General features: G+C 35.6%; 2 long non-coding RNA genes and 1 pseudogene across 2 annotated transcripts in view; all 3 read left to right on the top strand.

The window, feature by feature from the left end:
- The window catches only part of LOC124994539 (uncharacterized), a 40185-nt gene extending 16753 nt beyond the window's left edge, over nucleotides 1–23432 (top strand). The window contains exon 4 of the long non-coding RNA XR_007110516.1: nucleotides 22818–23432. This is a non-coding gene — a long non-coding RNA (uncharacterized LOC124994539). The remainder of the gene's footprint in view (nucleotides 1–22817) is intronic.
- LOC124994540 (uncharacterized) lies at nucleotides 930–3554 on the top strand. The gene is made up of 2 exons (XR_007110518.1): nucleotides 930–985; nucleotides 3340–3554. It is a non-coding gene; the product is annotated as an uncharacterized LOC124994540 (long non-coding RNA).
- LOC124994538 (NADH dehydrogenase [ubiquinone] iron-sulfur protein 3, mitochondrial-like) lies at nucleotides 1908–3330 on the top strand (annotated as a pseudogene).
- Nucleotides 23433–25279: the final 1847 nt, after the last annotated feature.

The raw sequence follows: 25279 nt of genomic DNA, 5'->3' as shown, positions 1-25279 counted from the left end.
AGGAGATTCAACAAGCCTAACAAAACAAGAAGCTACCTGTGACAGCTAAAATTATTCCTACACACACACCTCCCTGAGCTTCTCACTCAGCTTCTTAAATACATCAGCTAGCAAATAATAATCTGGAGGGAACCAGATCTGCTCTGTTTTCCTGTAAATCAAGTCTGAAACCCACCCCAACAAAAAAAAAAAAGGCAAATTCTAAGAGCCTGGAAGCTAAGAATGCCTTCACCTGGACAACTGGCAAAATCTCCAAATATTAATCCTGTCACGAAAAACCATCTTGTTTCTGTTTAGCTGATTTAGACATATGATAGGAAGGGCATACATTACTTCTATAATCAGCCACCCAAAATAGCCTCAGTTGTATAGAGATTTGCTATTCAAAAGGTATTTGAAGGTAGACAAGCTTAAAAGTATGTTAGAACATGTCATGTCAAGCAGCTTAGAAAATCCCATAAATGTTATTTTTACCCTGAGTTTACTGTGTACATTTATTATTCAAGGTGGATAGCTCATCAGTATTCTCTATCATATTATGAAATCCTAATCCAAGACTCTTCCACCTATAAGCAAGGTGCTTCTCCTTCTTTGCTGTAAACAATACGCAAATTCCTGAGAGCAAAGTCCCAAACACATTCCTAGGAAGGCTGCTGCCACCTTCTTTCTCACATGGTCATCACTAATTCTATTTCAAGGATTCCACTTTTACCTACTTGAATACAAATGTGATTTGAAAATCCTTGCCATGTTTATAATTCTAATGGGTCAACACCCACCTTGTAGAATCTACTGCGTCAATTCATAATAACCAAGCTATGAAACCAACCTAGGTGTGTCTATCAACAGGTGAATGGATAAAGAAAATGTGGTATATATACACAATGGGGTATTAATCATACTCCATAAAGAATTAAATTATGGCATTTGCTGATATATGGATGGAACTGGCTAAGTGAAATAAGCCAGACCCAGAAAGTCAAAGGTAAGATGCTTTCTTTAACGTAGGGAGGCTAGTCCAAAACAGGGAAAAAAAATAAAAGGTGGGGGGATTCATCAAAATAGAAGATCAGTAGACTGACTAGATGCAGGGGACTGAAGGGGAGGGAGGAGGGACAGGATAAGGGAAAAACAGTGGACCTAACTTCCTTATGTACATACATGAATATACCACAATGAATCTCATTGCGATGTATAACCACAAGGCATCAACTTAAAAAAAAAATAAGTAAAGCAGAAAAATGGGTAGAGTAGAGGGGAGGGAAAAGGGGGAGGGAGGAGAGGAGGGAAAGAAGTCATACTTGGGACTGAATTAGAACAAATTACATTCCACGATTTTCAATTATGTCAAAATGAATCTGAATGTTATATAAAGGACTTTTAAAAAATGAATCCAGTGCTCTTTAAAACAAAAGTAGCCCATGTGGTGGAATTATAAATATTATGGCAACCTTTTAGTGGGAAGTAGCATCAAATCCATGAAAGAAAATAAGCACAGGTAAACATTGTTCCTCATAGAAAAAATATTCTTAATTCCCTGTATTACATTCTGGAATTCAACTGAGCTTCTTCTAAATCTACAAATCCCAGTAAAATGAGGTCATATTGTTTTACTCTGTCATGCAGTACCTAAAAGCATAGAATTGAATAGTTCATTGAGTCAACAGAGGGAAGTTAAAACTCTATAGCTACGTGTCCATGTTTGGTTTTCTCTTTTGTTAAAAATTGCAGGATTCTAGGGGTTTAAACAGTTTCTGTAAAAAAAAAAAAAAAAAAAAAAAAAAATGCTTGCCTGGACTAGCCACCATGGCACAAGCCTGTAATCCCAGTGGCTCAGGAAGCTGAGACAGGAGATGGCAAGTTCAAAACCAGCCTCAGTAACTCAGCAAGACCCTAAGCAACTTAGCAAGACCCTGTCTCTAAATAAATTTTTTAAAAGGTTGGGGATGTGACTCAGTGGTTAAGTATCCCTGAGTTCAACCTCCAGTACCAAAATAAAATTAAATAAATAAAAATGCTTACCTGGGGGGAACATGACGACCATGGTGGCCAAGATCTGGTGGCACAGGCTTGTGGGGGCCTCAGCGGTGGCCAGAAGGGCTGGATGACCCTCAGTCCTACTGCAGCAGGTGAGGAGAGAGAGCACTGGATCCAACACGTGCCCCACTTCAGACCACAGAAGGATGTGGCCCACAAACATCTCTGAGCTTTTGGAGAGTATGTAACTGCCCAAGTATGTCCAACAAGTTCAGGTGACCTGCTTCAATGAGTTAGAGATCTGTATCCATCCTGATGGAGTCATCCCAGAGCTGACTTTACTCAGGGATCCCACCAATGCATGATTCAAATCCTTGACATCAGTGGATATACCAATTTAGCAAAATCGTTTTGAGATGTCTACAACCTGTGGTCTCTGCACTTCAACTCACAGATCCATGTGAAGACCTATACAGATGATCTGACATCCACTGAGTCCACAGTCTCTGTGTCAGGCAGCCAACTGATATGAGAGGGAGATCTGGGACATGTTTGGAGTTTTCTTTGCTAACCACCCTGACCTAAGAAGGATCCTGACAGATTGTGGCTTTGAGGGCCTTGCCCCTGTCTGGCTATGTTGAGTTATGCTCAGACACCACCTTCTTCACCTCATAATCATAGTGTCAGGCATATTTAATGTCTAAGGGATAAGATGGCCATCCAAGAGCATCTCATTGTTATTTTTGTTCATATTTACACATGAGGCACTGAGTGTGTATGTACTTGTCACAATCCTCTTAAGAGCATGAGTTAGAAGGATTTGGTACTGCCAGGTTGTGGGGACACTTTCATCTCCAGATCTTGATGGAATTCTCAAGCCATATTAACTACTCCATAATAGATCTGACTTTAGGTGGAAAACTAGGCCCATCGTTTATAGGACAAAATACTGAATATCACAAATATTTGTATAAGCATAATAATATCAAAATGTAGAAATATACTATGGTTTATGACAAGCACCCAATCTATTAGTTGATGACTTATATGAGTACTGCATTAATAAATCTTAAACTCCTACAACTACCAAAAAAATCCTTCAAGACTTTGCCATCATCGTGTCCATTTTCCTCTGCCCATCAATAAGCAGTATTCCCTGTTTCCACTACTCAGAACTCAATCATGGGTCAATCATGTGTTCATCTCCAGGAAGCAATGATTTTAAAATACCAATCAGAAATTCTTTCCCTTTGCCAAATAGTCATGTTTTACTCTTCTTTGCAACCAAGAATGTTGCCCCATATTTCCTGATATAAGGGACAAAAGTGGACAGAACCTTTCCTTCCCTCTTTTCCTTGCAAGGATATGTTGGTGTTGCAATAGCCAGATTAAAGCCACAGAGTCTCCAGCAGAAGAGGAAAATGCTGGCAAATGAGGAGAGGTAGAATGGAAAGCCAGAAGGATCCTAAATCTCTGACAGCCTTGTGAGAAATTGAAGCAATACCAGCAATCATCTATCTCTTGGCTTCATGCTTTATAAGATGGGAAAAAACTATTAAATATTTACACTACTGTCAGTCATGTTTTCTGTTACCTGCAGCCAAAATAGTCTAATAACTTTTACTTCATGCCTATTGTACAGTTCCACTGGACATTCATCATTGCTGCAAATACCACACACTTTTCCTATTTTAATTTTTTTTCTATTTTCCATGTAGCTTTACATGTGGTGTAATAAATATTAGAAAATGAATTATGTTGAACTGTTTAGTTTAAATACATTTATTTAAGTTTAAATGGTCTATGAATTATTCAAAAATTATTCACTGACTGATCTATAAGGTACAGGGCTACAGTTGACTCAAATTTTGAACTTTCAATTCAGTTATTCTATCCATTCCCAAATGACAACTTCTGGCAATTTGTTTTTATAAAGAAACAAAAACCTCAATACTAGTTTGATACACATGGCTGTCTAAAGAACAGAAAGCAGCTCTCCTGCTGTTTTATAGAAAGTCTTGCTCACTGCTCACACCTCAACCAATATTAAATTATAATAGTGCTGCTAAGGGTATCATTTAGGTTCTCTGACATTGTTACAGCTTTTACTGTTTTTTGAAGGGTGTGAGATCCTATAATAAAATTTTTTTATGGAAGTGGGTGCATATTACATACAGCTTGTCATTCAGCTTACCCATGTCTTATTGGGAATGTGTTCTGCTCAAAGACATTTTAAAATTCTACATTGGTTTCACTCAATTGCAGGAGAATATGATTCATAATTATTTATTATAATAAGTTACTTCTCAAAAACATTTATTATCAGACTGCAACTACTTTTCAATTTTAGAAAAAAAGGAATCCATCTTTCCTATAGAAAGACTGAAAGGGCAAAAAGATTTCCATATAAAACCAATCTTAAATCATAGCTTTACTTAAAAGCATTTCTGGAGGGGAGATTTTGTTTTAATCATTTTTGAACCAATTGCATTTAGAAGAAGCATGTAATAATTAAAGAAAAGGAAATTTCAAACCCATATAACTATTATTTTAGAGAGAATAGTCAAAAGTCCTGCAGGGGAACTAACATTTGTCATACCTTAAAATTTCCAAAGTACTCTTTATGCTTCATGGAAGTTTGTTTAAAATTGCCTTAGTTTATCCATATAACAAATTATTTAGGAAATTATTGAAGTACAGTGTTTCTTTGAGTTATTTGTTCATTCGAAATACCAAATGCTTTCTCTTTGCTTTCCTAATTCCACCTTTACAATCAGTCCTTCAACAGATGTCAGAGAGCAATGCCTTTACTGAAGAATTCTTCAAACAATGAAGAGAAGTTCTTTAGGATCAAATAATTTTCATTTAAATCAACTTATATTTCACTCTGCACATTTATTCCAGAGAAATGAAAGCTGATTTTCACACAGGAACATGTATATTAATGTTTATGGCAGCTCCATAATAGCTAAAAAGCAGAAACAATCCATATGTCCTGCAACAGTAAATGGTTAAACACAGTACAGTACACCCAATAAAAAGAACCATTGGTACACTCAATAACCTCCATGAGTCTCTGGAGAATCATGCACAGTGATATAAGCATTCCCAAAAGGTTATAGACTGTAAATTCCATTATTTGAAAACAAAATTATAGCAATGTAGAACAGATTGGTGGTTTCCAGGGGTTACAGATGGAAGAAGGACAGAGGAGAAATGAGTGTGCATCTAAAAACTCAAAAGCAAGAGATCTTGTGATGGTGGAAATTCTCTGTATCTTGATTGTACCAAAGTCCATATCCTGGCTTGATATAGTCCTGTACTCTTGTAAGATATTACTGTTGGGGGAAACTAGGATCAAAAGATCTCTATTATTTCTTACAACTGTATATGAATCCATAATTATTTCAAAATCAAAAGCTTAATTTACTGCCCCATATTTATTCCATCTCCTATAACAACCTCCTGATGTTTCTTGGAACCACTTCCTATTTTCAGTCCGTGTGGTTCAAATGGTCAAAACAACCTGGGGCTTCTGAATAGATATGTAATTCATACCTGATCAATGATCATAGTCCATCTCTTTGACCATAGTGATTGGTCCACAAATACTGATGTGATTCATTCTGGTGTAATAATGATACTTAGATTTTTAGTGAAGATTAGAATCACCGTCACAACAAAGTATTTCTATAAACAATGTAGTAAGATTGTAAGATTGTAGTAAGATTGAGAGAGTTGGCATCATAACAAAAACTTTATTATCTCACTAGTAAGAATTCCATTTTGTACTTTTATGTCTCAAATTTAATGTTGGTTCTCCTATTCTGATTTTGGTGTCCCACTAGTTTCCTTGACTACCAAAATTTTTCTGGTGTACTCTGTATTTTGTTTATTTTGTATATATATATTTTTTTTAGGTGTTCACAGACCTTTATTTTATTTCTTTATATGTGGTACTGAGAATTGAATCCAGTTCCTCACACATGGTAGGCAAGTGCTCTACCACTGAGCTACAACCCCAAGTTTCTTACTTTTAATAAGGATGAACAACATAAAGGTATACCACAAGAGCGACATTTTTCCCAAGTGATTACATGTTGCATAAATATTTTTCACCAAAGCATTTTCCCCCACCAATTCAAGATGGTAACTTTCTAACATGCTATATCCCTGAATATACTTGGGTCCAAGAATGGCTATTTTCAATCAGTATCATTTTTTTTTTTATTGTAATCAAATGGGGTGCAACTTGTTTCTCTGGTTGTACATCATATTGTTTTAATTTCAGGAAATTTTATAATACATTTTATACCTGGTAAAGCAATCCTCCTTCTAAATATTTTTGTTTTCTGGAATTCTTCCAGCTATTCTTACAGGTTTATTCTTTAAAGTGAAATTTAGAATTTTTTTTAAAATATTTTTTTAGTTGTCAGTGGACCTTTATTTTATTTATATGTGGTGCTGAGGATCAAACCCAGTGTCTCACATATGCTAGGCAAGTACTCTACCACTGAGCCACAACCCCAGCCCTAGAATGTTTTTGTTGAGTTCTTTATCTTCTTTGCCACAACTAAGGGGGATTTTCCTTGATATTATAATGTATATAAACAAACAAAATTGGCTTCTTTTAAAAAATTATGCTTACTTTTTCTAAGGTATTTCTCCATCTCTTCAAATGTTTTGTCATCCTCTCAAATCATTTTTGCTATCCTGTAGAATTTTGATTTTATTCATCCAGTTTCTGACATTTCCTGTCAAGACTATTTTTAAATATTAGATCTTATTTATTTGTAAATGTAAACAAAATACTTTCCCCTCATATTTTCTATGTAAGAACATAGTATACCAGAAAGCTACTGATTTTATAGATTTATTTTATAACCACTTACCCTAATGAATATCCTTATTTTCTTAAAATTTTCACTTCTGTAATGTATGTCAGTTTTCAAAATACTTAAAGAGGAATTGATTTTAAATAGTTTAGGAAACAACTGCATCACTAGCATAATTTAAAGTTTAAAAAGAGACTATAGTTTTAAAGTATATCAATAAAAATATATACAAAAGAATTCTCTGGGTTGGGATATGTTTCCTTCCAGAATTTAAATATCAGAAAAAACAAGGAAATTTGTGACCTTATAAAGCACTCACTGTCCTCAGAGCTCTTTCCCTGGACCCACCTTATGACACAGCTATCCCATTCCTTGGTATTTATCAAAAAGAACTAAAGTCAGCATACTATAGTGATAGACGCATACCAACGTTTATAGCAGCACAATTCACAATAGCCAAGTTATGGAACCAGTCTAGGTGTCCTTAATAGAGGATTGGATAAAGAAAATGTGGTATGTATATGATACATTAGAGTTTCATTCAGCCATAAAAAGAATGAAGTTATATCTTTTTCTGGTAAATGGATGGAACTGGAGATCATAATGTTAAGTGGAATCATTTGGACTCAGAAAGTCAAGGGTTGAATGTTTTCTCTCACATGTAGAAGCTAGAGCAAAATAAGGAATTTTTAAAAGGGAGACCTCATGAAAATAGAAGGGAGAACAGTAGAGTAGAGGAAGGGGATTGAGGGGGAAGGAGGAGGATGGAAAAAGGAGGAACTACACAATGAAATTGACCAAACTGTACTATGGACATGTTTGAATATATCAATGAATTCTACTTTTATGTATAACTTTAATGTACCAATTCAAATATCAAATTAATAGAAGGAAGACCAGTAGAGTAGAGGAAGAAAACCAGGGGGAGAGGAGGTGGAAGGAGTAGTGCTGATGATAAAAATAGGGCAAGTTATGTTATATGCATTCACAAATATGTCAAAATGAACCCCATTATGTATGACATTATGGATAACTATAATACACTAATAAAAAAAATTTTTAAAGAAAAAGCAAGGAATTCAGTGACTTTATAAAGCACTCACTATTCTCAGAACTCTTTCTCTGAAGTATCATTTTGTTTCTCCAACAAGAGCATGCACTTCCCATAGAGGAGTTGCTTCAAGAAACCCACATTTTTTTCAGGGATGCTCAAAAATCAAATATCACAATTCAAAAATCAGAAAAGGAAAAACATCTTATCTGATGCTCCTGTTACATTTTCTCTTACCAGGTTTACAGCACATGATTAACAATGCACATAAACTTGGCGCTATGATTTTGTGTATCGATAATGATTGAAATCCATTAAACTATCCTTTTATGGTTGATTTTTTGTCAGCTGAATATCCAGCAGATTCTTTTTATAGAAATATGATTTGATCTGCAATGTCCTGAAACGTGTTTTTCTAGCTATTTAGCTTCAAGCTTATGCTAATTACTATGCATTCTCTCACAAATTTGGGGGCACAGAGAAACATTAAAATCCTACCTTTCCTAAGCAGCATTCCTTAAGGATAAACTAATCAAATTCCTACAGCATTCCCTGCAGGTATAAATCAAATGATAAGACTTTTTAAAAACCTTCTTTTGTAATGAATTTTATCTTCCATATGCATTATCTTCCCATAACACTGAAAAGTTTCTCGCAAGGAGTAAAAAGGAATTATATGTTTGAGCTCTGACTACATGCCAGACTGTTCTAATTGCATTGAATACATTTTCTCAGGGTAAATATTAGTTCTTATTGACAGTTAAATCTCCTAAGATACTTACTTCTGTGCCTAGTAAATGAAGTTGCTTGTTACCTATTTGGCTATTAGTATTTTTCTTAATTTCCATCTAAGTGAAACAATGGTTTCCTTATCCTTACCTTAAATTGCCAATTTAACAATGAAAGTGCATTGTTAATCAAGAAATGTAAGAAATTTGGGGGGGGGGTTAGTTCAGTTTTTATTAGTGTTATATTTTCTCAAAGAAACACACTGAGCTACCATAGAGCCCTGCTGAAAATATAAAAGATTCATTTGTCCCTTTATAACTGCTTTTGATCACTAATAACTTAATAGCATTAGTCACCTCTTCCACTTCTTCTCACTGATTCTTTTAAGGAGACATACTCTCTGAATTCCAAAAGTGAAAATCAAAATTCTTTATGTTTACATAAAGTTAAACTAATAATAGCAACCATTTATTGAGTGATTATTATGGATGAGGTACTGAGCTAAAGTCCTACTTACATAAGTTCATCTAATTATGACAACAGGTTGATGCTCTTCCTATTTTAATGATGAGAAAACAGTCATGGAGGAGTAAAATCAGACAGATGCAAAACTTGGAGACATCTATACATAGTTTTGCATTTATATATGGCCTAAGAACTAAGTCTCCAGTTCTGGTAGGAGTGAATTATACACCTTCCTAGAGAACCTCATAAGAAATCAGGGTATATATGTGAGACAGTTATTGACTGGAATTAGAAACTAGGAAAGTAAAGATGAACTCACTGGAAATACTTTCAGAAACATGTAAACTCAATGAAACCCGCAACCAGCCTGTCAAATCACTATTGTTTTAATTTGATATATGGCATTGGCTGAAAGTCACATGTCTAGGAATTTTCAAAGACAGATCCAAACCTAGTACTTGTAGATGCAAGTCTGTCATGCCCATTTAACTCAGGTTCACAGACGGCATCAGCAATGGTAAAACGTGTCCCTCACAGTGGCAACCACAGCCTCCTGGAGGCTCACACCACCCTTGGTGCAGTGTGGCTCCAACAGGCATCAACCAAAGGAACTGCTGATCTCCACTTTCATGTAAAATAAAACATTTCTTTATAGTGTATTTTCTTTTACATCTGCTTTTCATTCTGGATATGAGGAAAATGCCAATTGAATCAGTTAAATGTTTACATTGCTGTAAATAACTTTTAGTCCTATTGATGCTTTGTATACTTATACATTTTGTAAAATTAATTAGCTGCTCCAAAATAACATAGATATATAAATTATTTCAGTCTAATTATTCTACAATCCTGATATTATTGTCAGTCACCAGGGGCTATTATTTTAAAACTCCAATGACTTTCCAAACTGCCTATAGACTTTACAAGAACTAACTTGCTCTGAGTCATGACTACATGGCAGACACAGCTGTGTTCCTCAAGTATTCTCTGTGCTCCAATTATGCCTCTGTCTCCCTTGAACTCAGACAGGGGACATGTGACCATTTTGGGTCATTGGACTATGTATGTACTAGATTATTAAACCTCACAATATCATATGCATTCTGTATTTTCTCAGATTCTCTGTTTCACATCTGTTCATCATAGGCCAATTTACACAAAGTATATTTTCTGTGTTCTTAATGCTCTAGCATTCAGGAGCCTCACAAACCCAGGAGAGACCGACCACCCTTTCTAGGCTTCCTAGGGCCAGTAAATTCTGAGAGATAGGAAAGGGCTTGACCAAGAGCAGAGTTTTCAAAGAGAAACCAAGCATTTCTGCATCTGTAGCTCCAACCTTCTTATCTAACTCTTACATGCCAAACCAATATTTCCCCTGCCCTAAATCATCACAATTACTAGGCAGTTAGTGATCCTATAACCCAAAGCCCACTAGAATTATTCAAACTGGCTAATCCTAAACTGTTTGCTCTGCTTTGCTCTCACTTTTCCAGAGAACCTCAAGGAAGACTCTGACCTAGACTTTCCTTTTGTTCCTATCTTCTGCCTTCTCCATGACGCTGGTGCCTTCCCCTGTGTGGCATATGTGACTCCCTCACTGGGTCCTGTGAATAGTCTTTGCAAGCCTTGTTCTTATTTCCTCCTGTGGCTGCAATGACTTTACCATACCACAACCAACATGTACATTCTTAGAATAGTAGGTGGTATTTTTAACCTCACTTTAGAGATGATGAAACTGAGGCACAGCAAGTTTAAACAGTATGCCCAAGATAATATAATGAGCCAAGATTCTAAGCCAAGCAAACCAACTCCAGACAGCAATAAAAGAAGGGCTTTGTCTTCTCCCTTGCTCCCTCATCCCCACCCTTCCACCTCCACCTCTGCAGCAACTGGAATAGCGCCTGGCTTGATGGTTTTTCTTTTCATTTAATTGGTGCGCTACAAGGCCACTTGTATATTTTCAGCATTCTCAAAAAGCAGCAGTCATAGATTTTATACTTGAATTGGCAGTCCTCTCTGCTATACTATTACAAATCCTATTTTCATTTAAGTTTTACCTAGTCTTCTAATTTCTATCCTTTAGATTTCCAGCTACCTTTCTATGGTTGGCTTTCTGGTCTTCTATTCACAAAAAATCTCTGTATTCTTGCCCAGCTCTGACACAATCTAGACTCATTTTCCTGAGTCTATATATGAAAAATAGGTGGAAGCCAGGGAAACTGTCCATGAAGTTCATTCACAAGGATAGGTAAAGGAGCACTCAGAAGGCGAGAGCTATTCTTTTTCTAAGCTACACCATGTTGAAGTTACCTCTATTTCAAATCATCAATATTTCAACCACTCCCCCCAAATCCCAGGATTTCTGCTTCACACATGTAAACTAATCTAGCATGACCTGATATACTACTAGATATTAATGTAAGGAGCAAACAGGATGGAGATGATTAGTAGTATATTGAGTGAGTTTTCCCAGAGAAACATATCTCAGTATATAATCAGGGCCTCTAAGCAACCCTTTGACTTCCATAAGTAACCCTAACAATAACTCATTTTTCAGTGACTCTTTGGAAGAAGACCAGAATATGTAGATAAGATTTGAATGTATGTTCTAGATCAAGATCAAGAAAATATTTCTGACTAATAAACATGAAATTGTTCATAGAAAACAGTTTTATCTTTGGTATAGTCTACTTTAGTTTAATAAAGACTTTATTTTGAATAAATTTTTGTCCCCCTACCAAGTAGAAAGATAAAGTCTTTCTTTACTACCAACATCCTAGTCTGTTTCCAAGAAAGAGCTTTTAGTATAACACTTCAGCTTCCACAGGTATCCCATGTTTTCCCAAAAAGGAGGAGACACAGATGATTGGGCAGATTGAAATGAGAAACTTTGCAAGTATGGCCTGGTCCTTTTATACTCATTCTTTGATATCTACAGAAAACAAAGAGCTCCCATTAGGATAACAGAGAGCAGATTGGTCCTGGTGAAAATATCTGGGGGCTCCTATAACAAAACTCTTGGGAGAGCTTTGTATTCAGACCCACACTCCTTTCAGATCTTCAGCTTCAGATTTTTTTTTTAAAAGACTGGCTACCCACTTCTCTCATTTCTCATTGCCACTGGCCAAGTCCTCCAGATTCTAACTTAATATGATAAATGCACACAGATGAAGGGCCACAATTCCTTCTTGGAATGCCTTCTCCCTATCTCAACTGCTATGGTTCAGCAGAGATGACTACTTCTGAGTCTGATTCCTTTACATTATTTTGACAAATCATCCCAAAACCTATGCTTAGAGGAAAATAATTTTAAAAAATTTCCACTGCTATGGAAACTACTAAGTTACACATTTAAATCCAGCCTTAATAGCTAACCATTTGATCCTGATCTGTATGACTCTACCAATTTCTCAACTAGTTCTAGACTCAGAGTTATAGGATAGGAGTAATGATCCACCACCACTTCAAACTTCAACAAAGTCCTCTCAAAGGTAATTTAAAAAGTCATAAAAATGTTTCTTTTAACATCTACCTTGTAATACTAAAGAAGAAAAATAAACTCATGGAAACCAAGTTTCCCAACATCTTCCTACCTCTAAAAGTTTACTTTCAATGACATCAGGTAGAGTTATATGCCTGCATTCTATCTGATTGTATTTCATTTTTGAGACCAAAGAATTCTAGAACTGAAAATAATTTTACAGACTACTGAGTAAATACCTTGCCCAAGGTCACAAAGCTAGTTGTTCACAGAGCTGGCCTTCCCTTTCCCAGTTGGGTTCCTTCCCAGTACAGTAGACTTCCTCTAATGCTGTAAAGTGAGCTAATGCTATGTATGTCTTCACTCCTTTTTTTTTAAACACATGAAAGAGATGCTTTGTGATAGGAGGTAATGTAAGCATCATATTAGAACTTGAAGCAAAATTAAAGAAATATCAGCATTCCTTTCATTTCATTGATGAAACAACTGAGTCCTCTAGATAACACAGCTTAGCTGCACTCCACTACTCCTGGATCCTTCCCTATACAGGATCTTTCCCACTGTTCATTTGCACTTTCCTAGGTAGGAATGCCCATTTTAATAACTAAAAGTCAAAATCGAGGTGCCATTTCTTTCTGATTGACCAGTAGCAGAGAAAATAGTAGATATTTAACCTCCTGAATAAAAAAAAATGAGTACATTACTATGATTGTCATGTAACTTTCTACATAGACCATTTTAGTGATCGATTATAAATTAGTTTCTTCCTAAAACTTACCATATACCTTTTTGGTAATAAGGTTTCCTATCCTAGCATATAAAGCATTAAGAACACCAATTCCATTTCTTAGGTAGAAAACAATTAAGTGATGAATGCTGGTGAAAACCATTAGTTATGTGAAATTGTATTAAGTTGTTTTAGTAATGAGACAGGGACGGCTTAATGAAGCATGTTTCAATAATAAATAACAATAATAAAGAAAAAAAAACTGCATTTGTGCTGCACTGGACATTTGCCACACATTCCAGAAATCAAAATTGGAAAATATTTTATTTTTAGTGTATATATACAAAGATAGAAAATGCTTAAAAGAGGTCAAACTACATTTTGGTCATAATCTTTTAAAATAGTCTCACTTCTAATGCAAATATGTGAACTACATAAGTGCCACATTTATTATACATTCATTTGGTGTCTCTGCAGAATGGTAATGTGACTGCTGAGACTCCCACACAGTTGTTATGCTTCAGAAAGAATTTACTCCAGATACTGTGGTTATTTGCACAGAAAATGCTAGGATGAATGAAGTGCTGATCTGCCTAAGATTTACCACAGTGTGTGCATCTCAGACTTGAGGCCGCTAATATAATCTGAAAGTTAATGTCCCCTCAAATTCATATGTTGAGATTCTAAACCACAAGGTGATGGTATTAAAAGAGGTTTATGATAGGTGGTTATGTCATGGGGGAAAATCTTTCATCAATAGGATTAACACCCTTAGAAAACAAACCTCAAGGACTGAGAGTATAGAGTTTTCCCGGCATGTGCAAGGTTCTGGGTTTAATCCCCAGCACTGCAAAAATATAAATAAATAAAAGGAACCTCAAATGTGTTATAATTAGTATATTTCACCATGGGGACACAGCAAGAAGGTGCCTCTATGAATCTGGAAATGAGCTCTCACCAGATACTGAGTCCTTCTGACCCTTGATCTTGGATTTTCCAGTCTACAGAACCATTAGAAATAAATTTCATTGTTTATAAGCAGTTCATACTGTTTTGCTATAGCAGCCCTAATGGACCAAGACAGGCTTCATCTTTAGAATGAAATATTAAAAGAACTCATAACATGAATTGAGACCACCACAGAAGAACACAGACCAATATCTCAGGGATGAATCTTCAATAGGCCCAATGGATAAACTGCCTTCTAAAATATGTCACCCACCTAGACTGAAGTTCCCTGTGGCATGTTGTTTACCACCATCTATCCAACACAACCTGGAAAAAGTTGGTCCTTCATATTTGTATCCTCTCTCACTACCCTGTGTCTTTATCTTTTTCTGAGAAGTTTCCCTATTGACGTTTTCCTTTTCTACCTCTTCTACCTTCTGGTTCTTCCAAATTTTGCTCACAAACTCAAAAGGGAGGGACTGTCTATTATTCTTACTGTAATCCAGTCTTCAACACTAAGAAGTTCTCAAATACTTGCTGAATGAATTACTTATCGAATATATCTTCTTGACCTATGAAATAAGTCAATTAAACCCCTTGGACTATGTTTAAATATGTCCCAACTCTGGTATTGAGCAGAACTGGTTATGAATCCTGGCCCTCACATTTATTAAGTGTGTGACCCTGGCTATGTTATTTAACTTTTAAGTTGTTAAATTGCAGTGGCCAATTTACCTACGCTAGAAATATGTTTCCAAGAATTCTTTTTCTATGACTCAAATTAGGGTTTGTCAAAGATAAATCTGCACAAGATTTGGAAGGCAGAATTGCAGCAGCTGTCATTTTATGCTCTGAACTTTGGGATGGGACAGATGCTGCCGTAGTTCACACACATTGCCATGGACCTGCTGGATCACATTTGGTACAGGGCTTCAGCTAGAGCTCCAAGTCATCAAGCTCCTGTCTCAACACCTCAGATCTGAGCCAGTTGCATAAGCAACTGTGCAGTGAAAGGGGCCTGTTCCTCCTATACCACTGAGTTTAGAGGTTGATTAATATTGATTGGTCTCCAGGCATCACCAGGGACCCAAGTCTGTCTCTGCTAATCCCTATTTTATGTCCATATTTCCTGTCAGATTGCCTTCTCTGCTGACAGCAAACTCAACATCAGATGCAGAAGCAGCAGCCTTAGAGGTACTGTTTATCCATTTCCTTTAATTGGTTAAGTTCATAATTCTGTATTAGTGATTCTTTTCCTCTGATTTGACCTATATGATACCCTTTCCAAATGTTTATCTTATCATCTGTACTATCTATAAGGAAACAGTACCATTACTTTCTCAAAGTTTTGATGATTAAATGAATTAATTCATGTGCATCATTTGTTTGGTACCTGGCACATAGCTTTTCAATAGATAATAAAAACTCACTCCTGGGATCCATCAATTCTGCTGATATGTGTGCACATATTAGGAACTGCCCATATATTCATCAGATTTATAGCTTACCTCTCCATTTCTATTTTGTCATCAAAAACACATAAGGGAAGATTGTCTATTTGATTGATAACCTGTTGATTAATAAAAGAAAGCCTGGATTTAGCTTTCTTATGCATGTTGGTATGAAGATTTGCTTTGGTTTTTTTCTGTTTGAGGTTTTGTTGTTTTATTTTGAGAAATGCATAGATAAAACTCAACAATATTCCAAGAACTATATATTCAGATGAATATGAATATAAATAAATTCCATACCAAAAGTTCTCTAAAATTTATGCCCTACAGAAACCATCATACAGGATATTCTATATTATTTGCCCAGTCCCAGTTTTACTAATATTCTAGCAGCCCAAATGTTTAATAAGATCACTATAAGAGGAATAGGAGTAGTAAATATTATCAAAATCTTGATGCTCAAAATAGGAAAAACACCTATGCCTAAATGAGGGATACACCTTCTTAAACAATGCTTTAGACAATAAGATGGGCCTAGAATAGTAAGAGCACACATTTCAACTAAGCAATATCTTTTTGGGAATAGAATACACAAATGGAGCATAATAATGGTTAATAAGTACTACTTGTGGGATATAATAAATATAATAGACTTATCATCTCCAAAGACCACAATGCTGTCTTCCTTGTCCTTTGTTACAAGATGGCAGACACAATATGAATTCTCACTTATAATGCTAATACAAATCCTAGGGATAAACATGAACACCCACATGTAAGATTTATAGAGATACCTAAAATTTTAATTAAAATGCTAAAAATCACTGGCGTGATATTAAATGTAGCTTTATGTGACTGAGTTTTTAATATTGGTAATCAAGAGTTTGTTTGCACCTAGACTTATTTTGCAAAATATATTAGTTGTCTTCTGAATTAAAGCTAACAGTCTTGCATGTATGTTTAATTGAAATACATTACCACCTTAGTGTGATGAAAACATCAGATATTTTTACTAACATATAAAAGATTATCATCCTATTGGAAAATAAAATTTGAGAATACAGAAAATAGCAAAAATAAAATAATTTAATGAAAAGGCTTAACATCCTATTTTTTTTCCTAAGAAGTACATAAACTTACAATTACTGTCTTTTACAAAACATTTCAGTTTTTGGATGTTCTATTTTGAAATAAAGCCCTAATCAAACCTATCACTTTGTTACCAATTTAATAGAATCACTAGGATGTGACCTCTTTGGTAAAAATTACATTCGGACACTAAGAAATTCTGGTACATACGTATTTCATCTCCTTTTATATAACAGGAGGTAACATTTTTGTTTTGTATCATATTCACCCAGACTACGTACTCTACCAAGTGCATGTCTGTGTGTCTTGTTTTTTGATGCCTATATTCATTCATTGGTTACCAGAAGCAGACAGTCTTCAAGTCCTCAGAAACTATTTCACTGCTTAGTAACAGGAATCAAAACATGCAATTCCAAGACACAGATTTTAGAAAGGCAGAGAGTATAGAGTAGCAGATTGCATCATTCGTGACCACTGGTAGCAATATTAATGTTCCCTCCAAATAAACATCCACCCCTCTCCTACTCTTAACCAGCAAACTCGAGATTTTCAGTCAGAAAAGCAAAGGCAAGCCTCTAGTTATCCATTTTGTTTTTATTTTTCTGCCTAGCACCTCCCTGAGCATTCTTTCCTCCAGCATATACAGTTGGAAGTCAATTTAACACTCAAATTCCAATTTTAGGTTAAATTTGGTGACTTCTTTCCATCAAGTACCCTTAAAACAGTTCCTGACTACCCTGAGAACTGCCTTCCTGGTTATAAAGATTTCTTACAAATTCAATTAGAAATTGAATGGATAAAATTTGAAGTAGAAAGTGCTTCAGAATTTCAAACTATTAACACCTACTCTAAAAATAATAACAGAGTTAAACAGTTTGGATGGTCACTTCCTTACAAAGTTTGCTGTTTTGCTATTCATTAGGCAGATATGTGCAACTGTAAACTGTGAGTTCTTGACTGTCTTTGGTATCAACTCTATTCTTTAATCCCTCAAATATGCTAAGAAGCTGGTGCCACTCTCTAGGTGCAGTGTAATGAAGTCATATGAGTTTCCAAAAAGAATACCAACTGCCTTCTGTTGAACTTTATCATTGGCCTTTTCCTGATTTTAAGAAGCTGCCATATAAAGGTTCATTCTCATGAAATGCCTTTGGACATTAAAATATTTGAAAAAACTTCAAATCCCATGTTACAATGAATAAGCACCAAAAACCCATAACGGAATAAAAGAAGGTTTATATTTTTGTTTCCAACTTCTTACTAAAAGTGCAATCTATAAGAGATATAGTTCCCTGAATAATGCACAATTGAAAATTCTTCTTTAGTCTGAATGTTCAGATAATTTAGAAGACAAAAAGGGATAGTAAATAAGAAAGAGATTTGATTATTCTGACTGGGTGAAAGCTTTGTACACTACCATTTAATTGTATTCTCCCAATAAATATCCACTAGTTATCTCAGCTCAGGCAGCTGCTCATTCTTTTGCTTCACAAAGATTGAGTACACATTGAGGAAAAATGTATGTTATTTAGGAAGTAATAGCACAGTAAGGTTTTATGGGGCATAAATACAGAAAACATTTTTCTTGAATATTATTCCTTTAGAACACAACCCACATCTTACTTTCATAGACTCTAAGGTCTATTTTCCAAACCTCTAATTTTAATCTTTTCAATAACATCATTGACAGTTGGTCCTGTGTCTATTTGAAAAATTCTAGGGATAAAGCATTTGAGTTGGACCCACCCATCCATTTTAGGACAATTATAATTAATAAATCCTGTCATGGGTGGGAGGGAATAAGGGAAAAATTCTGCTTCCTAGAAACATATTTCCTCTATCATATTTGAGCAAAAATACACAAATTTTTCTTCCATTAGAACTATACAAGAAGAACTAAATATTCAGTTAATTGAAGATAGGGTGTTCACAACTCGAGAAAGCTCAGATTGAATATGTCCATTTCTTCCAATTGCCCTCACATTAACTTCTTTTCACCCACTGTCTTACATTTTAACTGCCGTAATAACATACTTGAGATAGAGCAGTTCATAAATAATAGGAAGTGATTGTTTCACTCAGTTTTTTCGCTGCTGTGACTAAAAGATCTGACCAGAACAATCGTAGAGGAGGAAAGTTTGAGGGCTCACAGTTTCAGAGATCTCAGTCCATAGACAGCAGGTTCCATTCCTTGGGGTTTGAGGTGAGGTTGACTATCATGGCAAAGAGCATGGCATAAGGGAATAGCTCACATGATGATCAGAAAGCAGAGAGAGAGACTCCACTCACCAGATACAAAATATATATCCCAAAGCCACACTCCCAATACCCACCTCATCCAGCCACACCCTACCTGCCTTCAGTTACTACTCAGTTAATCCCCACCACTGATTGTGTTAAGGCTCTCATGACACAATCATTTCTCCTCTGAACTTGCTTGCATTGTCTCATACATGAGTTTTGGGGGACACCTCACATCCAAACCATAACAGTGATTTCTTCCAGTTTTGGAGGATGGGAAATACAAAATCAAAGTGCAAGCATTAAGTATCTGGTGAGGGTTTTCTTGCTGTGTCCTCACATGGCACAAGAGCATAAAGGGAGGAAGGCAGCTCCCCATGCTTCTTCTGCAAGGGCACTCATAACATTCCTGAAGGTGTATCATGGCAGCCAAGTTTCACCATCTGAATTTTGAAGGACACATTCAGACCATAGCATCCTGCTCTTATATAACTCTACCACTTGAGAACAGCACCATTACTTCTCAATGACACAGGGAATGTTACCTAACCACTTCAATCTCTAGAAAATAAGGTCATAAAATAGGGATAATGCTCTTAAACTGAGATCTGAGAAAACTCAGGGACCAGCACATAATAGTTTAAATACATTCAGCATATAAAATTTGCAAGCAAAGTATTTTGAACCCAAGCATAATTTTTTTAAATGACTCTCATGGACAGACCACCAGTTAATATCTTGGAGAGAACATGACTAGTAGAGGAAGGGTTAGAAAACTAAGAAAGTTGACTTGGTACTAACATATCTTAAAAAAATAAATATGTAAATTAATATTATAAATAGGAAAAACTATTGATAAAATATATCAATTTGTAAACCTTTTGAAGAAATGATTCTTAGAAGAAGCCAGAATGACTAATACTATGATGTTTACACATAATACTATGATGCCTACACATCTCACACCAAATGCATGGGTTATTTCCATACCAACAAGTTATTTCATTCATTCATTTATATACAAATTTATATATCAATTATATAACATAAAATTTTGAGAACAAAAATAAATTTTTATTGACTAGAGTCATCATGATGTACAATAGCTCTCCTAAACTTACTGCTCCTAACTAATTTTTTTTTATCTTTTGACCAACATATTCCCACTACCACCTCCCTTCCAAGCCTAGTAACCACCATTTTACTCTCTACTTCTACTAGTTCAACATTTCCAGATTCCACATATAAACAAGACTATGCTGTATTTGTCTCTCTATGTCAGGCAAATGTCACTTGACATAATGTATCCTCCAGGTTTGTCTATGTTGTTAAAAATAGCAAGATTTCTTTTTTTCTTAAGGCTAAATAGTATTCTATCGTGTGTATACCACATTTTCTTTATCCATACATGTAGTGATGGACACTTAGGTTGATTCCATATCTTGGCTAATGTGAATAGTGCAGCAATGTGTATCTCTTTGACATACTGATTTCATTTTCTTTGGATATGTGCCTAGTAATAGAATTGTTAGAACATACAATAGCTCTATTTTTTTTTTTTTGAGGAATCTCTTTACCATTTTTCTTAATGGCTATACTAATTTATGCTACCAGAAACATCATTTGAGCTCCCTTTTCTCCACATCCTCTAGAACATTTGTTATTCTCATCTTTTTGACAGTAATCATTCTAACAGGTGTAAAGTGATATCATTATAGCATTAACTTGTACTTGTCCTATGATTAGTGATGTTGAACATTTTTTCATTCATCTGTTGGTCATTTGTATATTTTCTTTTAAGAAATATCTATTCTGGGTCTTTGTACATTTTTTATTTATTTTTTGATTTGAAGTTCTTATATATTTTAGATAGTAATTCCTTATCAGATATATGGCTTACAAATATTTTTCCCATTTTTTAATTGTCTCTTCACTCTGATGATCATTTCCTTTGCTGTACAGAAGCTTTACAGTTTAATATAATCCTATTTGTCTATTTTTTGCTTTTGTTGCCTATGCTTTTGGGGTCATATCCAAAAAACATCATTGTCCAGAGCAATGTCATGGAGCTTTTCCCCTACATTTTCTTCTAGAAGTTTTTACAGTTTTGGTTTTAAGTTTGCTTTTGGTTCATTTTGAGTTAATTTTTTGTGCATGGTGTCAAATAATGGATTCATTTCAGTCTTCATGTAGATATCCAGATTTCCCAAAACCATTCACTGAAGAAACCATCCTTTCCCCAATGTGTGTTCTTGGCACCTTTGTTGAAAATGAATTTATTTTAAATGCAATTGACCACCATAAAGGCATGAATTTATTTCCGACTCTCTGTACCACTGGACTGAGGGTCTGGTTTTGTGCCAAAATCTTACTGTTTTGGTTACTGTAGCTTTGCAGTATATTTTGAAGCAAGGTCCTGTTTTGTTCTTTTATCTCATGAAGGTTTTTTTTCTTAAACATTTTTATTTAGAAAAATTGAGGACATAATACAAGAAAAAGAAAACATCTCTTTTCAACCAGAATGTTGATGTAACTTATTCCTGGAATGAATCCTTTCAAATCATATTCCTTAGAAAATTATCTGTGATCTGAGCATCAACACAGATAAAGCCTCATAGTAAAGAGAGTAATGATCATTTTTAGAGCTCTGGCAACTTCCACATTTCTGAAAACAAGGGATTATCTCAAAGGATCTCATATCTAATTTGAAAATACAGGAAATAATTAACAGTGACATTTTCTTACAGCATATCTAACCTGCCAGATGTACAAGCAGAAGGACCACCCAGAGCATCCTTTAGTTAAATGCTAAATGCCTAAGAGAGAAAATCCAACGTTATAAACTTCCCATCACACATATATGAATGTACTATAAAAATCAGAGTGCTTTCCAGTTCCCTGGAAAACACCATACACTTGCAAAGTGTATCAGCCCTGTCTTGAAACAGTAGGACGTATGCTGTGAGTCATCCTAAACCAGAAGCATTGAGCAGGAGGTGAAGCTTCAAATGCTATAATACAAACATAGAATCTTTGAAGCAGAATAAACTGCCAAATTTCTTCAGATCTCAGCTTGAAATGTCCAATTGGCTATTGAGATTTTCAAAAGCCAATGTATGGATTACAATTATTCATTAACTAAAGTTCAATGTCCCTGCTTTGGAAAACAAGCAGCCCATTATTTCATCCTAGTCCCAACTACTCAAAATAATGATCACTTCTTACTCAAACCAGGAGCACCTCCCAGAGTACTGTAAGCATTTGGATTAAATGAAACTGTAAAATCAGTTGAAGCACTTTCTGCCAGTCTATTCATCAGAATATCCACAGGCAGTTACATGGAAAACTGGAAACACTCCAATAAAATGTATGAGAAAGGATTCTTCCCTTTCATTGAGTTGGGAGGAGCTAGACAAGTTGTAATCCCACCCCTGCATGTTACTGATGAAGCAACTTGTTTGCACACCACACCCAGCTTGTTTAGGGTAAAGCTGAAGCAGGAACCTGTCACAGAAGCCTAGTTCAGTTTTCACTAACACAGAAACACATCTTGATTTCACCTGAGTTTCCTCCTCTTATCTGGTAAAGAGCAAAAGCACTGGTAGACTCATTTTATAAGCCACCATAAAAATCATTGTGAAATGCTGGCTATTTTCATTCCAGGGAAGATGGAAAGATGCCACATGAGTACTGAACTGACAATCCAACACATTCATGGGTAACACGGGAGTACAGGGAGAAACTGCAAGGGGAAAAAACACTTCGGGTTTAACCATGGGAGGATGAAAAACATTAATTGCCACTTTGGGCTTCTTCCTCAAAGGTCCTCCTGAACTGGTTTTTCAAGTGTAAAGAAAGGGACTAGACAAGCCACAACTGCCCATGGCATGTTTTCCTGCCTGGTATATCTATGTGTGCCTCACCCTCTGCTTTCTCAAGACTGGTTCCTGGTTGCTGGCCTCTATGCAGAGTATGGATCACAGAGGATGGCAGAAGAGGACCAATGGGTGGTAGCACCAGAAGACACAAGCACAGCAGCTTTGGTGTATCTATGGTGTGCTGGTGTTTCTCTCAATTCCAATTGTGTAGTTTTTAAGAGGGAGTCGCTTGCCTGACTTTCAGTTGAGAGCAACTTGGGTGCTCAGTTGGCTTGTTCCCTCTAGGGCTGGTTCTGGTTTTCATTTTCCCTTTACCCTTTGAAGCAGTAGCCCACATATCTGGAACTACTGCAGTAGTTCCCACCCTCACTGTTCAATGAAACCCTGTGTTTGTACATTCCTGGTGTTGGTCAAGATTAATGGCTTCTATACATCAAAGGAAATGATTAAGAACATGATGAAAGCCCACAGAATAGGAGAAAAAAATCTTTGCTAGCTCCTCACATAGGGGATTAATATCCAGAATATAAAAAGAACCAAAAAACTTAACACACCCAATTAAAAATGGACAAAGTACTAAACAAACTCTCAAAAGAAGAAACATAAATGGCCAAGAAATATATGAAAAGTGTTCAGCATCTGTAGCAATCAAGGAAATGCAAATCAAAACTACACTAATATTTCATCTCACTCCAGTCAGAATGATAATGATCAAGAATACAAACAATAATAAATGCTGGGGAGGTTGTGGAGAGAAAGGAGCACTTGTACATTGTTGGAAATGTTGCAAACCAGTATAACCACTCTGGAAAGCAGTATGGAGATTTCTCAAAACACTAGGAATGGATCCACCATTGACATACTATAGTGACATAGTCAATCAATGTTCACAGCAGCACAATTCACAGTAGCTAAATTATGGAATCAACCCAGATACCCATCAATAGATAAATAGATTATGAAAATGTAGTGTATATATACACAATGGAATGTTACTCATACTCCATAAAGAATGAAATAATGGCAGTTGCTGGTAAATGGAAAGAACTAGAGAACATCATGCTAAGTGTAATAAGCCAAATGCAGAAAGTCAAAGGTTGAATGTTTTCTCTCACATGCACAAGTTAAAGCAAAATGGGGAAGGAGGAGCAGATCAGATATCGAAGATATAGGGAAGATCCTAGAGTTGAAGGAGATCAAATGGGAGGGAGGAGTGACAGGAAAGGGGAAGAAATGCTGAATGCATTTAACAAAATCACTCTGTGGGCATATATCACTATACCACAATGAACTTTACCTTTATGTATATTTATAAAGCACAATTCAAAAATAAATGAGTGAAAGGAAGATTAGTAGAGTTGAAGAAAGAGAAATGGGGAGAGGGAGGAGAAAGGGAAGCAGGAGGGAATGGGGAATGCAATGGAGAAAATCAAATTTCATGTATGTATGACTCTGTCCAAATGAATGCAACTGCTATGTTTAATGCTCTAATTAAAAAAATTAATGGCTTTGTTATTCATTTCTCCAGCAGTTTCGGCACTGTTAACTTCACTGAGAATTTTAAAGTTAAATCTAAAATGAGGGGTAGAATCTCTCCCAGCATATTCCAGGAGATAAAAAGACTTTATTTTGAAACAGGGTAAGAAGGCCTGCATTGTGGAGGCTGACTTCAAACTTGAAATCCTCCTCTATCTGCCTCCCAAGTTACTGGGATCATACTTCGTTTTTTAAATAAACACCAGCTATTCATGCATCACATTCACAGTTTTCTTTTTAATATCTCATTCAAATTAACACTTTAAAAATCTTTAATATTTACTTTAGCCTCAGTCTAATAAAAATCTGTCCAATCATAGATTTCAGATTTATGTGCATTATCTACTTTATATTACATTTAAATATATATAACCACCCAGTTAAGTTCACCGAAAGTACAGTATCTTCAGTGTCATCAGTAGGACATATCAATTTCAGGAAACACTGAATTAATCAAATTAAAGCATGCTGTGAGGCAGGAATGACAAACTTGTCAGGAAAAAAAAAAAGAACAAAATTAAATAATATTAGGTAGAAAGACTTGACCAAACTAGGCTGGCTTTTTTGATGATGTTTTGTTTTTGTTTTGTTTTATGACATGGGAAAAAAAAAAAAAAACAGGAAGCAAAGAAAGGTGGGAAAATTAGAGCAATGCACAGGAGAAATTTGTCAGGAATAAACAGGATACATTAGAGACCAAGGGCCTAGATTTGAGACCAGAAAACTGTATACACAATGGGTCAGATAGTGAGAACCTGTACCAACTGATAGACTCAAAATAGGAAGAAAGGATGAAGAGTTCTATTGTAGTGGAAAAGACAAACAAGAACCAGAGAGGAAAAGGAAGCTGAAGGAGACAATGTCAAAGATG

This window comes from Sciurus carolinensis, chromosome 10 (genome assembly GCF_902686445.1).
Source record: "Sciurus carolinensis chromosome 10, mSciCar1.2, whole genome shotgun sequence".
Classification (NCBI taxonomy): Eukaryota; Metazoa; Chordata; class Mammalia; order Rodentia; family Sciuridae; genus Sciurus; species Sciurus carolinensis.
This window is presented reverse-complemented; position numbering and strand designations above follow the sequence as displayed.